General features: G+C 46.2%; 1 protein-coding gene across 1 annotated transcript in view; it reads left to right on the top strand.

Annotated features, from left to right (window-relative positions):
- The window catches only part of LOC142291659 (uncharacterized), a 1,021,181-nt gene that overhangs the window by 462,649 nt on the left and 544,518 nt on the right, over positions 1-14,014 (top strand). The gene's annotated exons all lie outside the window — the stretch shown is intronic.

Here is a 14,014-nt window from a genome sequence, read left to right as displayed (position 1 = left end):
AGGTGTTCTCCTATTTGAATCTCCTATGTAGAGTGGCATCATGGGCTCCTCAAAACAACTCTCAAATGATCTGAAAACAAAGATTATTCAACATAGTTGTTCAGGGGAAGGATACACAAAGTTGTCTCCGAGATTTATACTGTCAGTTTTCACTGTTGCAGATGGTATCAATGTGCATTGGTCAACAATACAGCGCACTTTGCACAAGGAGAAGCCGTATGGGAGAGTGATTTGAAAGAAGCCGTTTCTGCAAGCACGCCACAAACAGAGTCGCCTGAGGTATGCAAAAGCACATTTGGACAAGCCAGTTACATTTTGGAAGAAGCTCCTGTGGACTGATGAAACAAAGATTGAGTTGTTTGGTCATACAAAAAGGCGTTATGCATGGAGGCAAAAAAACACGGCATTCTAAGAAAAGCACTTGCTACCCACAGTAAAATTTGGTGGAGGTTCCATCATGCTTTGGGGCTGTGTGGCCAATGCTGGCACCGGGAATCTTGTTAAAGTTGAGGGTCGCATGGATTCAACTCAGTTTCAGCAGATTCTTGACAATAATGTGCAAGAATCAGTGACAAAGTTGAAGTTACGCAGGGGATGGATATTTCCGCAAGACAATGATCCAAAACACCGCTCCAAATATACTCAGGCATTTATGCAGAGGAACAATTACAATGTTCTGGAATGGCCATCCCAGTCCCCAGACCTGAATATCATTGAAAATCTGTGGAATGATTGAAGCGTGCTGTCCATGCTCGGCGACCATCAAACTTAACTGAACTGGAATTGTTTTGTAAACAGGAATGGTCAAATATACCTTCATCCAGGATCCAGGAACTCATTAAAAGCTACAGGAAGCGACTAGAGGCTGTTATTTTACCAAAAGGAGGATCTACAAAATATTAATGTCACTTTTATGTTGAGGTGCCCATACTTTTGCACCGGTCAAATTTTGTTTAAATGCGGATTGCACATTTTTCTATTAGTACAATAAACCTCATTTCAATCCAGAAATATTACTCAGTCCATCAGTTATTAGATATATGAAACTGAAATAGCTGTTGCAAAAACCCAAATTGTTATAAAGAAAAAAGGTTAAGATTAATAGGGGTGCCCAAACTTTTTCATATGACTGTAACTGCACAAAATTTAGAAATAAACATTTCTGACATGCAAAAACAAAACCCCAAAAAATTAGCGACCAATATAGCCACCTTTCTTTATGATAACACTCAACAGCTTATATCCATAGATTCTGTCAGTTCCTTGATCTGTTTACGATCAACATTGCATTCAGCAGCCACCACAGCCTCCCAGACACTGTTCCGAGATGTATACTTTTTTCCCTTCCTGTAGATCTCCCATTTTATGAGGGACCACAGGTTCTCTTTATTGTTTAGATCAGGTGAACAAGGGGGCCATATCATTATTTTTTCATCTTTTAGACCTTTACTGGCCACGCTGTGGAGTAGTTGGATGCATGAGATGGAGCATTGTCCTGCATGAAAATCATGTTTTTCTTGAACGATACCGACTTCTTTCTGTGCCACTGCTTGAAGAAGTTGTCTTCCAGAAACTGGCAGTAGGTCTAGGAGTTGAGCTTCACTCCATCCTCAAGCCAAAAATTTCCCACAAGTTCATCTTTGATGATACTGCAGCACCCTGGGATATGCTACCCCAGTGATCTGCAGGATCCTAAGGCTTTCTGGAACACCCTATGCTGACAACCCACACTTCACACACAGGTAGGGGCACATTCCCGAGACCTGGGCGCAGCATGTAGAGGGATAACAGTGGTCAGGTGTGAGAACCAATCCCTTAGCTGTTAGCCTGGGAAAGGGGTGTGGCTTGTGGGAAGCAACAGGTGTTGCTAGGCAGAGTTGGCAGAGAGGAAAAAGCGACAGTTGAAGGAGGGACAGTTGAAAGGAGCCAGAGAGTGAGAAGGGTGTGAGGATTGTGAGGAGACCCCAATAGGTGACTAGGAGGTAGTAGCCTGAGGGTAGACAGATCCCAGGCACTACGCATGAGGGGGTACTGGACCCCAGAGTAGACGACAGCTGCAGGCGGTCTGCTGATCCAGCCGTGTGTGGTTACTTCCAGGGTATCACACCACCCATAGGCTCAGGGACACAGCCTCCTATATAGAACCCGGGAGAGGGCACAGAGAAGTAGCCTACCCCACAAGGGACCGTGAGGCCTGTCATACTGGGCCCGGAAAGACAAAGGAGCGGAGCGTCGCAGGTCACCAACAGCTTCAGGCAAGGGGACCACCAGCTCTGCATGTGCACGGAGGGCTCAACTGGGACTCATGTCAGCACCGGGACAAAGGAAAGTCGGTTGACCAGCCGTACCAAACTACACTTGCAACATCCAGTGAGTAAATACCAGTTAATCTGCAAGAACTGTGTCGTGTTTATTACTGGCGCACCACAAGGCGCAGCACACCTACATGGGACTTAAGCCCCTACTGGCGGAGGGTGCGAACACACTTGCTGCTATACAATCTGTCCCTAAAACCACAGCAGCGGTGGGACATCTTATTACCACAAGCCGCCAATGGCGTCACAAGTGACATATAAAATAACCCTGTTACCGAGCGCCCCTCAGGTAACGGAACCGGGCACGGCCACATGTGACGGTGATCCCCATTATCCACCACCCGGAACCGAGTATCCCAAGGGCCTGGGGTGTGGCAGCACTCTACAAATTGGCGTCACGAACAGGATGCAAACTAGGCCCAGCAACCCTGGGTGCAGTGTGCCTTAAACAGTTTAAAATTGTATATAGACTTTTGTCGCCATTTTGCCTCAGTAAAAACTACTGCGCCATCACTCTGGCTGTAAAAGAGCGCAAAGTTTGAAAAAGTGCGCAGGAAAACCTGGCTTCGCCCCCCACAGGGAATCTGCAGAGAAGCAAAACACTGAGCAGTAGCCTGACTTCAGGAGCTCCTGAGCCGCTCGGGATCCTTATAGAGAAGGTTGCTGAAATTAACCAAGGGGGACTAAAATGGAAGCGCAAGAGAACAGAGACGCTGCCAGACCGAGTCGGAGCGCAGACGCTGCGGCGGTGGCACCGATCATGCCACTCATGCTACCCTACCTCCCAGGCGCGACCTGGATGCCTCAGTAAAATGGCAAATCGGATACCTTAGCCGGGTTCAAAAAGAAAATAACTACTTCAATGGACATGTATCCCTTAACCAGCAAGCAAAGGGCGTCCATTATACTGGGTCAGCTTAAAGGGGCAGCGGAGCTAGAAGCAGAAACTTGGTCAGACGCTGAACGCGAGTCAGTAACCACCGTCTTTGACAAATTGAAACTTGCATTTGAGACCCGCACTAAGGCGGAACTGCGGATGGAGTTCTACAACTGCAGGCAGAAACCGCCGGATAACATCAAGGACTATGCCCTGAGACTCCAAGCAGCAATAAGGACATTAAAACATGTCGATCCTCTCAGTGCCAGAGAGGAAAACCGGATGCTAACGGAGCAGTTCATACAGGGCATGTTGTCATCAGAGGACCGCAAGCAACTGCGCCTGTGGTCCCTTGAACATGCTGATTCGGACTTTGCAACTCTAAAAGGCCGGGCTATCAAGGCGTTGCAGCCCCCGGCAACCTCAGACTCTACCCTGATGGTGCTACCTGCCAGTGTCCCTTCCTTGGAAGTGGAACCTGCCTCCTCTACTCCAGCAAAGGCCAATGGGCAGGTTGCGACCCCTAGTGCACCAGAGGACCTGCGTTACCAAGTACAGCGACTCAGCGAGGACGTAGCAAAGATCCTCAAAGCTATGCAGCTTGGTCCAGAGCCCAATCCACCAGACCGTATCCTGCTTGCTAACTGCCCTGAGGACGTCCTGTGGATGAGGAACCGGAGGAGTCCCCCACTGCGAGGAAGACCCACCGATCGCTATTGTTCTTCAGGACAACCCATCTGCCGGCATTGCGGTAAAACAGGCCATCTTGCAAGAAGGTGTCCTTTAATTATGCAACCCCTGGGGCCAAGGGCCAATCCCCAGGTGTAAGTCGACAAGGCCCAATGGAATGGCGTGACCGGTATGTGGGAGGACATCCGATTCTGTCCATTACCTTGCACGGGATCCCCACTTCTGCATTGTTGGACACCGGTTCACAGGTAACCACCATTCCCTATGAGCTGTACTGCCGCTTCTGGTGTGATGAAGAACTCACCCGACCTGATCCAAGCCTCACCATATATGCTGTAAATGGGTTACCGGTAGAGCAGATAGGATTTAAAGAAGTAACCATAAAGGTGGGGAGGGTGGAGCTTAGGGGTCAGGGATTGATTGTTGTTAAAACTGATGCAAATGATAGAAATCCCCATGTGATCCTAGGTACCAATGTCATCGAAAATTGTTTGGGAGAAATATTGTTCTTGCTCCAACAGATCGTCAAGACTGCCGATGCCAGGCAGCAAAGGGTCCTGCAGAAGGAGATTAAAGCCCTCTTGCTAAAACAACAGGTAAACCAGTCTGGTGGAGAACTGGGTAGTGTGCAGGTAATGGATTCTAACCCCATTGTGTTACATCCAAGAAGTGAAATGATGGTGTGGTGTCGGGTATCCATAGGTCCTAGAGGGCGAGATTACCAGGCAGTGGTAGAGCCCGTGTACTCAGGGGACTGGTCCACAATCCTGACAGCCAGGGGGGTAGTCAATGTACACAAAGGGAGAGTTCCTGTACGTATATTAAATTGTGGGGACGAGGAAGCCAAATTGCCCAGGTACGCTACCATTGGTAAATTGTTTACCATCACTGAAAATGCCATTCAAGGAGCAGAACCACTTGCCCCAACAGACCTGGAAGATGAGCAATTAGCAAATTGGTGCCAGGAACTCCATGTTGGTACCGACTCCACGCCTTCTTACCAGAAGCAAGGAGTATACCGGGTTGTGCAGGAATATGAACCAGTCTTCAGTAAGCATCCATTGGATTTCGGGAGAATTAAAGGGGTACAACACCATATCCCCACTGGGAACCATCCTCCCATCAGAGAGCGATACAGACCTGTACCACCAAAACACTATCAGAGGGCCAAAGAAATGCTACATGACATGAAGGAGGCTGGGGTTATCCGAGATAGTTGTAGCCCTTGGGCAGCTTCACTAGTCTTAGTGAGAAAAAAAGATGGCACCATGCGGATGTGTGTAGATTACAGGCAGATAAATCACATTACACATAAGGATGCCTACCCATTACCCCGCATAGAAGAGTCATTAGCTGCACTCAAGACTGCTAACTACTTTTCCACCTTAGACCTTACTAGTGGGTATTGGCAGGTCTCTGTAGCAGAGGAAGACCGGGAGAAAAATGCGTTTGCCACCCCGATGGGCCTGTGCGAGTTCAACAGAATGCCGTTTGGACTCTGTAACGCACCTGGAACCTGATGGACTGTTGTCTGGGGCATCTGAACTTTGAAACTGTACTACTCTATTTAGATGACGTCATTGTGTTCTTCAAGTCCTACGAAGACCATCTGGAACATCTGGCAGCGGTGTTTGAAGCACTATCCAAGTACGACATGAAGCTGAAACCATCCAAGTGCCATCTCCTTAAACCCAAGGTTCAGTATCTGGGACACGTAGTCAGTGCTGAAGGACTCGCGCCAGATCCAGACAAGATAACAGTTATCAAGAGCTGGCCAAGACCAACTACTATCAAAGAGGTACGTCAGTTCCTTGGCCTGGTAGGATACTACCGAAGATTTATCAAAGGTTACACCAAGATGGCTGCCCCCTTGCAAGACCTCCTGGTTGGTCAACCCAAGAAAGGCAAGAAGTCTGATCCTCCATTCAAATGGGGCGAAAAAGAAGAAAGTTCCTTCAAACAAATGAAGTGGGCTCTGACGGGGGAAGAAATTCTTGCTTACCCAGACTACAACTTACCCTTTGTGCTGTACACAGATGCCAGCAATGTGGGATTAGGAGCAGTGTTGTCACAGGTCCAGAATGGGAGAGAGTGAGTAATTTCCTACGCTAGCAGGAAGCTTCGGCCTACTGAGAGAAATCTGGAAAATTACAGCTCCTTCAAGTTGGAGTTGCTGGCCATGGTCTGGGCTATCACTGAGAGGTTCAAGCACTATCTAGCAGCCACTAAGTTTACAGTCTTCACTGACAATAATCCTCTTACCCATCTAGACACAGCAAAGTTGGGCGCATTAGAACAACGCTGGGCAGCTCGGTTATCCAACTATGACTTTACCATCAAGTACAGAGCTGGACGTAAGAACGCAAATGCAGATGCGCTGTCAAGAATGCCCCATTTGCAAGAAGAGGGAGAAGACATAGATGAGCTAGAAGAAATAAAGTTACCTGCCTTCCATCGCAAGAGAACATGCCAATGTCAACAAACTGGTTCTAGACCAAAAGAGGCAACCTTGAAACCTTTATCACATTTTAGTTGGAAAGAGACACAGGACAGTGATTCCGCTGTCAGCTTAATCAAGAGACTCGTAAGCCAAACTGATTCTCGTCTTGCACCAGAGGCTCCACAAGAAGCCCAACATCTGTGGAAGAATAGGAATAAGTTGTTTATCCACCGGGGAACACTCTGTAGACGATTCATCAATACAAAAACTCACGAGATGAGGTGGCAAGTGATAATACTAAAAAGAGATGTCCCAATAGTGTTAGAAGTGTACCACAATGACGCCGGACACTTCGGTTGGAAGAAACTTGAGATATTACTCCGTAAAAGATTCTACTGGGTTGGAATGAGATCTTCTATCGAAAACTGGTGTAGAAATTGTGGTCCATGTGCTTTAAGAAGAAAAGACAGAGATAGTCAAAGAGCACCAGTGCAGCCAATTGTTACCAAACAACCTCTAGAACTAGTCGCCTTAAGCTGGTGTCACACACAGCGACAACGACAACGACGTCGCTGCTACGTCACCATTTTCTGTGACGTTGCAGTGACGTCCCGTCGCTGTCGCTGTGTGTGACATCCAGCAATGACCTGGCCCCTGCTGTGAGGTCGCCGGTCGTTGCTGAATGTCCAGCTTCATTTTTTGGTCGTCACTCTCCCGCTGTGACACACACATCGCTGTGTGTGGCAGCGAGAGAGCGACGAAATGAATCGAGCAGGAGCCGGCACTGGCAGCTGCGGTAAGCTGTAACCAGCGTAAACATCGGGTAACCAAGGGAAGACCTTTCCCTGGTTACCCGATATTTACCTTCGTTACCAGCCTCCGCTCTTGCTGCCAGTGCCGGCTCCTGCTCTGTGCACATGTGGCTGCAGTACGCATCGGGTAATTAACCCGATGTATACTGTAGCAAGGAGAGCAAGGAGCCAGCACTAAGCAGTGTGCGCGGCTCCCTGCTCTCTGCACTGTGACATGTAGCTGCAGCACACATCGGGTTAATTAACCCGATGTATACTGTAGCAAGGAGAGCAAGGAGCCAGCGCTAAGCAGTGCGCGCGGATCCCTGCTCTCTGCACTGGGACATGTAGCTGCATCACACATCGGGTAAATTAACCCGATGTGTACTGTACCTAGGAGAGCAAGGAGCCAGCGCTAAGCGCGGCTCCCTGCTCTCTGCACATGTAGCACAGCGACGTTATGATCGCTGCTTCTGCTGTGTTTGACAGCTAAGCAGCGATCATAACAGCGACTTACAAGGTCGCTGTTACGTCACCGAAAATGGTGACGTAACAGCGACGTCGTTGTCGCTGTCGCTTAGTGTGAACCCAGCTTAAGACCATGTGAAGTTAACACCGAGTACCAAAGGTTATACTTATGCCCTTACCATTGTAGACCACTATTCAAGAATCCTTGTAGTAGTACCAGTCAAGGACCTAACAGCACAAACAGCAGCAAAAGCGTTTCAAGGCTACTTTAGCAGACCTCATGGTTATCCAGAGCAAGTGATTGCAGATCAAGGACCAGCGTTTGAAGCAGAAGTTTTTCAAGAGTTCTGTAATATGTATGGTTGTAAAAAGATTCGTACAACATCCTATCACCCTCAAGGAAATGGAAGGTGTGAGAAAATGAATCAGATCATCATTGATATGCTAAAGACCCTACCACTGGAAGATAGGAACAAATGGCCAGAAAAATTGCCTGACCTAGTGGATATGTATAACAACATCCCCGTAGGGTCTACAAACTTCACCCCAGCTTATCTTATGTGAGCAAGACCAGGAAGATTACCCGTTGACTTAGACATGGGAGTCCTAAACCCTGAAGACCATCCACAAAGTGATTGGAATACAGCTCGTGAAGCTCAATACAAAAAAGTTCAAGAATGTATTGAAAGGAATTTAGACCAAAGTAGGGAAAAACAAGAAAGAGATTACAATAAAAACGCAAAAGCTGTACCATTGACACCTGGAGAAAGGGTACTAAAAAAAAAGAAGACTTCATAAACTTGATGATCAATGGGAAGAAGAACCTTACATTGTCCAAACATCTAACTTTGACAACAAAAAAGTCTGTATTATTAGCAAAGATGAAGGAAAAACATCAACAGCTGTTTCTAGAGACCATTTAAAGAAATGCCCAGAACAGTTGGTGCCAAAAGAAAGTACAGAAAGAATTGTAAATCTACCTCAATCTGAGCCAAAGAAGAAAATGATCCATACTGTATTAGGAGATTTTCCAGAAGACTGGCTGCAATACAATGGAGCCATAGTAATACCTTGTATCACCTTTCCACAAGTACCAGAAAAACCTGTACCAAGACAAGAAGAACTTGTACCAGTTCAAGAACCAGAAGAAATCTCAGGGGAAGTTGAACCAGAACGTTCTGCAAACATTGACCTTGTCAATCCTACAGTAAGGGTAAGAACACGTAGATACTTACCAAGTCAACCTACCATACCAAGTGTAGTACAAAACACAAACAACATTGACACACCAGAGTTGAGTAGGTCAAACAGAAGCAACATTGGTCATCCCCCATCCAGACTAGGAGACTGGGAATACTACTAAAGATGGTTATTAAATACATATTAACTGTATGTAAAATGTAAATAATGTATATTAAGCATGTTGACCCTACAGAGACTGACCTGTATGGACTTTTGGGTCACTAACAACTGTTCGTAATGTTTTTTTAAGGACTGTGCCTCCCTTTGGGAAGAATCCAGGTTTTTCCCCATCCTTTGTTTTTCTGGACCTAAGCCACAGGACTGGCGTGGCACAAAAACATTTGTATATAGTTGCACACTTGGTGCTTTTCCTTGATATTACCCAGGAACTGAACTTTTGTTCCCAACACCCTAAAAGGTGAGCCGGAAGTCGCAGGGAGGGTCTGCAGCGGAGCAGGCTGAGACCCCCATCACTATCATAACCGGTGATGTGCTCCCTAGGACAGTCCCCACAGGGAATAGTCACAAGGACGTTAGGAGAGGTTCACCGGATAGTGGCCTCAGAGACTGTGGGTGGTGGGAAGAAAAGTGTACGGAGTATTAACCTTTTACAAATGTATATTTGTTATTTATTGCCATTTTAAAAATAATATATATTTTGCAGAGTTTCTTGTTTTGCAGCCCGCGGACATGCTGGTCTTAACCAAGGGGGAATGCAGCACCCTGGGATATGCTACCCCAGTGATCTGCAGGATCCTAAGGCTTTCTGGAACACCCTATGCTGACAACCCACACCTCACACACAGGTAGGGGCACATTCCCTGAGACCTGGGCGCAGCATGTAGAAGGATAACAGTGGTCAGGTGTGAGAACCAATCCCTTAGCTGTTAGCCAGGGAAAGGGGTGTGGCTTGTCAGAAGCAACAGGTGTTGCTAGGCAGAGTTGGCAGAAAGGAAAAAACGACAGTTGAAGGAGGGACAGTTGAAAGGAGCCAGAGAGTGAGAGGGGTGTGAGGATTGTGAGGAGACCCCCAAAAGGTGACTAGGAGGTAGTAGCCTGAGGGTAGACAGATCCCAGGCACTACGCACGAGGGGGTACTGGACCCCAGAGTAGACGACAGCTGCAGGCGGTCTGCTGATCCAGCCGTGTGTGGTGACTTCCAGGGTATCACACCACCCATAGGCTCTGGGACACAGCCTCCTATATAGGACCCGGGAGAGGGCACAGAGAAGTAGCCTAACCCACAAGGGACCGCGAGGCCTGTCATACTGGGCCCGGAAAGACAAAGGAGCGGAGCGTCGCAGGTCACCAACAGCTTCAGGCAAGGGGACCACCAGCTCTGCATGTGCATGGAGGGCTCAACTGGGACTCATGTCAGCACCAGGACAAAGGAAAGTTGGTTAACCAGCCGTACCAAACTACACTTGCAACATCCAGTGAGTAAATACCAGTTAATCTGCAAGAATTGTGTCGTGTTTATTACTGGCGCACCACAAGGCGCAGCACACCTACATGGGACTTAAGCCCCTACTGGCGGAGGGTGCGAACACACTTGCTGCTATACCATCTGTCCCTAAAACCACAGCAGCGGCGGGACATCTTATTACCACAACCCACCAGTGGCGTCACAAGTGACATATAAAATAACCCTGTTACCGAGCGCCCCCCAGGTAATGGAACCGGGCACGGCCACCTGTGACGGTGATCCCCATTATCCACCACCCGGAACCAAGTATCCCAAGGGCCTGGGGTGTGGCAGCGCTCTACAATACCAGCCCATACCAGTACCCCACCTCCACCTTGCTGTTGTCTGAGTTGGAGTGGAGCTCTCTGTCCTTTACTGATCCAGCCTCTGACCCAGCCATCTGGCCCATCAAGAGTCACTCTCATTTCATCAGTCCATAAAACCTTTGAAAAATCAGTCTTAAGATATTTCTTGGCCCAGTCTTGACGTTTTATCTTAGGTTTCTTGTTCAAAGGTGGTCATTTATCAGCCTTCCTTATCTTGGCCATGTCCCTGAGTATGGCACACCTTGTGCTTTTTGATACTCCAGTAATGTTGCAGCTCTGAAATATGGCCAAACTGGTGGCAACTGGCATCTTGGCAGCTTCACGCTTGATTTTCCTCAATTCATGGGCAGTTATTTTGCGCTTTTTTTGCCCAACAGGCTTCTTGCGACCTTGTTGGCTATTTGCCATGAAACGCTTGATTGATCGGTGATCACGCTTCAAATGTTTGGCAATTTTAAAACTGCTGCATCCGTCTGCAATACATCTCACAATTTTGGACTTTTCAGAGCCCTTCAAATCTCTCTTCTGACCCATTTTGCAAAAGGAAAGGAAGTTGCCTAATAATTAAGCACACCTTATATATTGTGTTCATGTCATTACACCACACCCCTCCTCATTACCGAGATGCACATCATCTGATTTACTTAATTGGTAATTGGCTCTGAAGCCTATACAGCTTGGAATAGGACAACATGTATAAAAAGTATCATGTGATTAAAATACTCATTTGCCTAATAATTCTGCACACAGTGTAGATGGAACGTGAACATCATGGGGGACTACTCCTGGATGCTTCACAGATAAGATCCACAGGCCTTCTATAATAGAAAAAGTATCAGGAGACGTTTTGAAGAGAAAAGGAAAAGGCGGGAGAATTAATATCCAATAAAGTTGCAGAATTGAATGTTCAATTTTATTTATATTATTGTGGGCATTTTTGGCTATAATAAAAATGTTTCTTATTCATCTTGCTTGTACATAGTTTTACACTCGTTTTGTGCAAAATCCATACGTGATAGTTAAAATAGCAGTGTTTTTTTATATCGTGGCATAAGAAAACATAAAAATCAGTCATTGGGTTTGAAAAAATTTCATAAACCCAAATTTTGCATACCTGTATTTTTTTTAATTAATAATATTTATAACTGCTGTAGTTTTATATGGAGTTTTTTATACATCTGATAATATATAAGATCTTACACAGTATGTTCCTCCTAATACATTTCTGTCAAGTTAAGCAAATATTAAATGGTACATACTCTAAATGGGCTATAGTCAGCAGTGGGGTACCACAGGGATCTGTGCTAAGACCGATTCTTTTTAATCTCTTTATTAGTGACCTTGTGGATGGGATAGATAGTAAAGTGTCAGTTTTTGGTGATGACACCAAACTATGTAGGATATTAAAAACTGACCTTGATAGTACAATATTACAAAAAGATCTGGATAAGATGTTAGAATGGGCAGATACTTGGCAAATGAGATTTAATGTTGATAAATGTAAAGTAATGCACCTAGGACGGAGTAATCCTATAGCTAATAATAATAATAAAGTTTATTTATATAGCGCCAACATATTCCGCAGCACTTTACAATCAGGTGGGGGCTTGTATAGACAAAAACAAAACAAAATGGTACATAATTCAACAGCTACAGTAGGAATGAGGGCCCTGCTTGAAGGCTTACAATCTATGGGGAAGAAGGGGGGACACAAAAGGTGAAGCACACTTGTAGATCTGGCCGGCCATCGTTACGCTAGTTTATTAGTTACATATAAAGATGAATGATCTGGTCTTTAGACAGTAAACGTTTGGGTGCCCTTACGTGCTATTGGTTGTATGTAGGATATGAGGACAGAAATAGGAGAGAGAAGGTTACGAGTAGCATTTAGAAGGTGGGACAGGGGGGAGTTAGGCTATGTACCCACGGGGACAGTGTCCTGCGGTTATATCCGCAGGACATTCCGCAGGTGCTCACAGAAAACTGCAGCAAAACTTCTGTCTGTTTCCATGCTGCGGATGTATTTCAGAATGTCCTGTGGATATGTTGCGGGCATTCTGCATTGAGGATACAGTACCATGGCTTCGGCACTGCATCCTCAATGCAGAACAAGTGCTGCAGTGATCGGGGCGTTCATATTACTTACCTCCATCATGCAGCACCTCGCTTTCCGACGGCCGGGTCACTCTGTCAGCGTCAGGTGCACTGTGCTGGAGAAGGTGAGCGGGCCTGCACTAGCTCCAGCTGTCACATGACCGGAGCTCGTGCAGGCCCCACCCACCTCTTCCTTCCTGTACCTGGATCGACCGCGCTCCTGTGCACCGGACAGAGAAAGTGACATTGTTGTCTTCTATCAAGGCAGGTAAGTATATGGGACCCTGCGGAGAAGTCCGCAGGAATAATTCCCATGCTGCTGATTTTTCCGCAGGGAAATCAGCATTATTTCCGCTGCAGAAAAAACGCAGGGTGGGCACAGCAGTTCTTAAATGCCATAGAAATGGCTGGGGAGTAGCTGTGCTGCAGATTGTTGAAAAATCTGCGGAATTTCCGCGAAAAATCCACAGCAAATTCCGCACATTTTCCGCAGCATGGGCACATAGCCTTAGGTTAGTAAGTTATTATGATAAGCTTGTCTGAAGAGATGTGTTTTTAATGTACGCTTAAAAACTTGGGGGCTGGATATTAGTCGCATTCTTTGGGGTAGTGCATTCCAGAAAACTGGCGCGGCACGAGAAAAGTCTTGGAGACGGAGGTGTGATGTTCGTATTATGGAGGATAGCTGCGTATACATTAAATGGAAGTAAACTCGGGACTACAGAACAGGAGAAGGACTTGGGTATTCTCATTACAAATAGGCTGAGCAGCAGTATTCAATGTCAGGCAGCAGCTGCTAAAGCAAACAAAATTTTAGGGTGTATAAAGAGAAATTAGATCCCGTGATCCCAACGTATTGTTACCCGTCTATAAATCACTTGTAAGGCCACATCTGGAATATGGGATTCAGTTTTAGGCTCCACATTTTAAAAAGGACATACAGAGGTTAGAATCAGTTCAAAGGCGGCTAACTAGACTACTACAAGGAATGGAAGGCCTCATATATGATGAGAGGTTGAAAAAGTTAGATATGTCTAGCTTAGAAAAAAGACGTCTCAGAGGAGATCTCATTTATATGAATAAATACATGTGTGGTCAATATAAAGGACAGGCACATGACTTATTTCTTCCAAAGACAAAACTAAGGACCAGGGGGCATACACTGCGAGTGGAAGAAAAGCGATTCCGACAGCTAAATAGGAAAGCGTTCTTTACAGTTAGAGCAGTCAGACTGTGGAATGTCCTACCACAAGAGGTAGTAATGGCAGATACTATAACAGCTTTTAAAAAGGGCTGGATGTTTTCC

The sequence above is a fragment of the Anomaloglossus baeobatrachus genome, chromosome 2, assembly GCF_048569485.1.
Source record: "Anomaloglossus baeobatrachus isolate aAnoBae1 chromosome 2, aAnoBae1.hap1, whole genome shotgun sequence".
Lineage (NCBI taxonomy): Eukaryota > Metazoa > Chordata > Amphibia > Anura > Aromobatidae > Anomaloglossus > Anomaloglossus baeobatrachus.
This window is presented reverse-complemented; position numbering and strand designations above follow the sequence as displayed.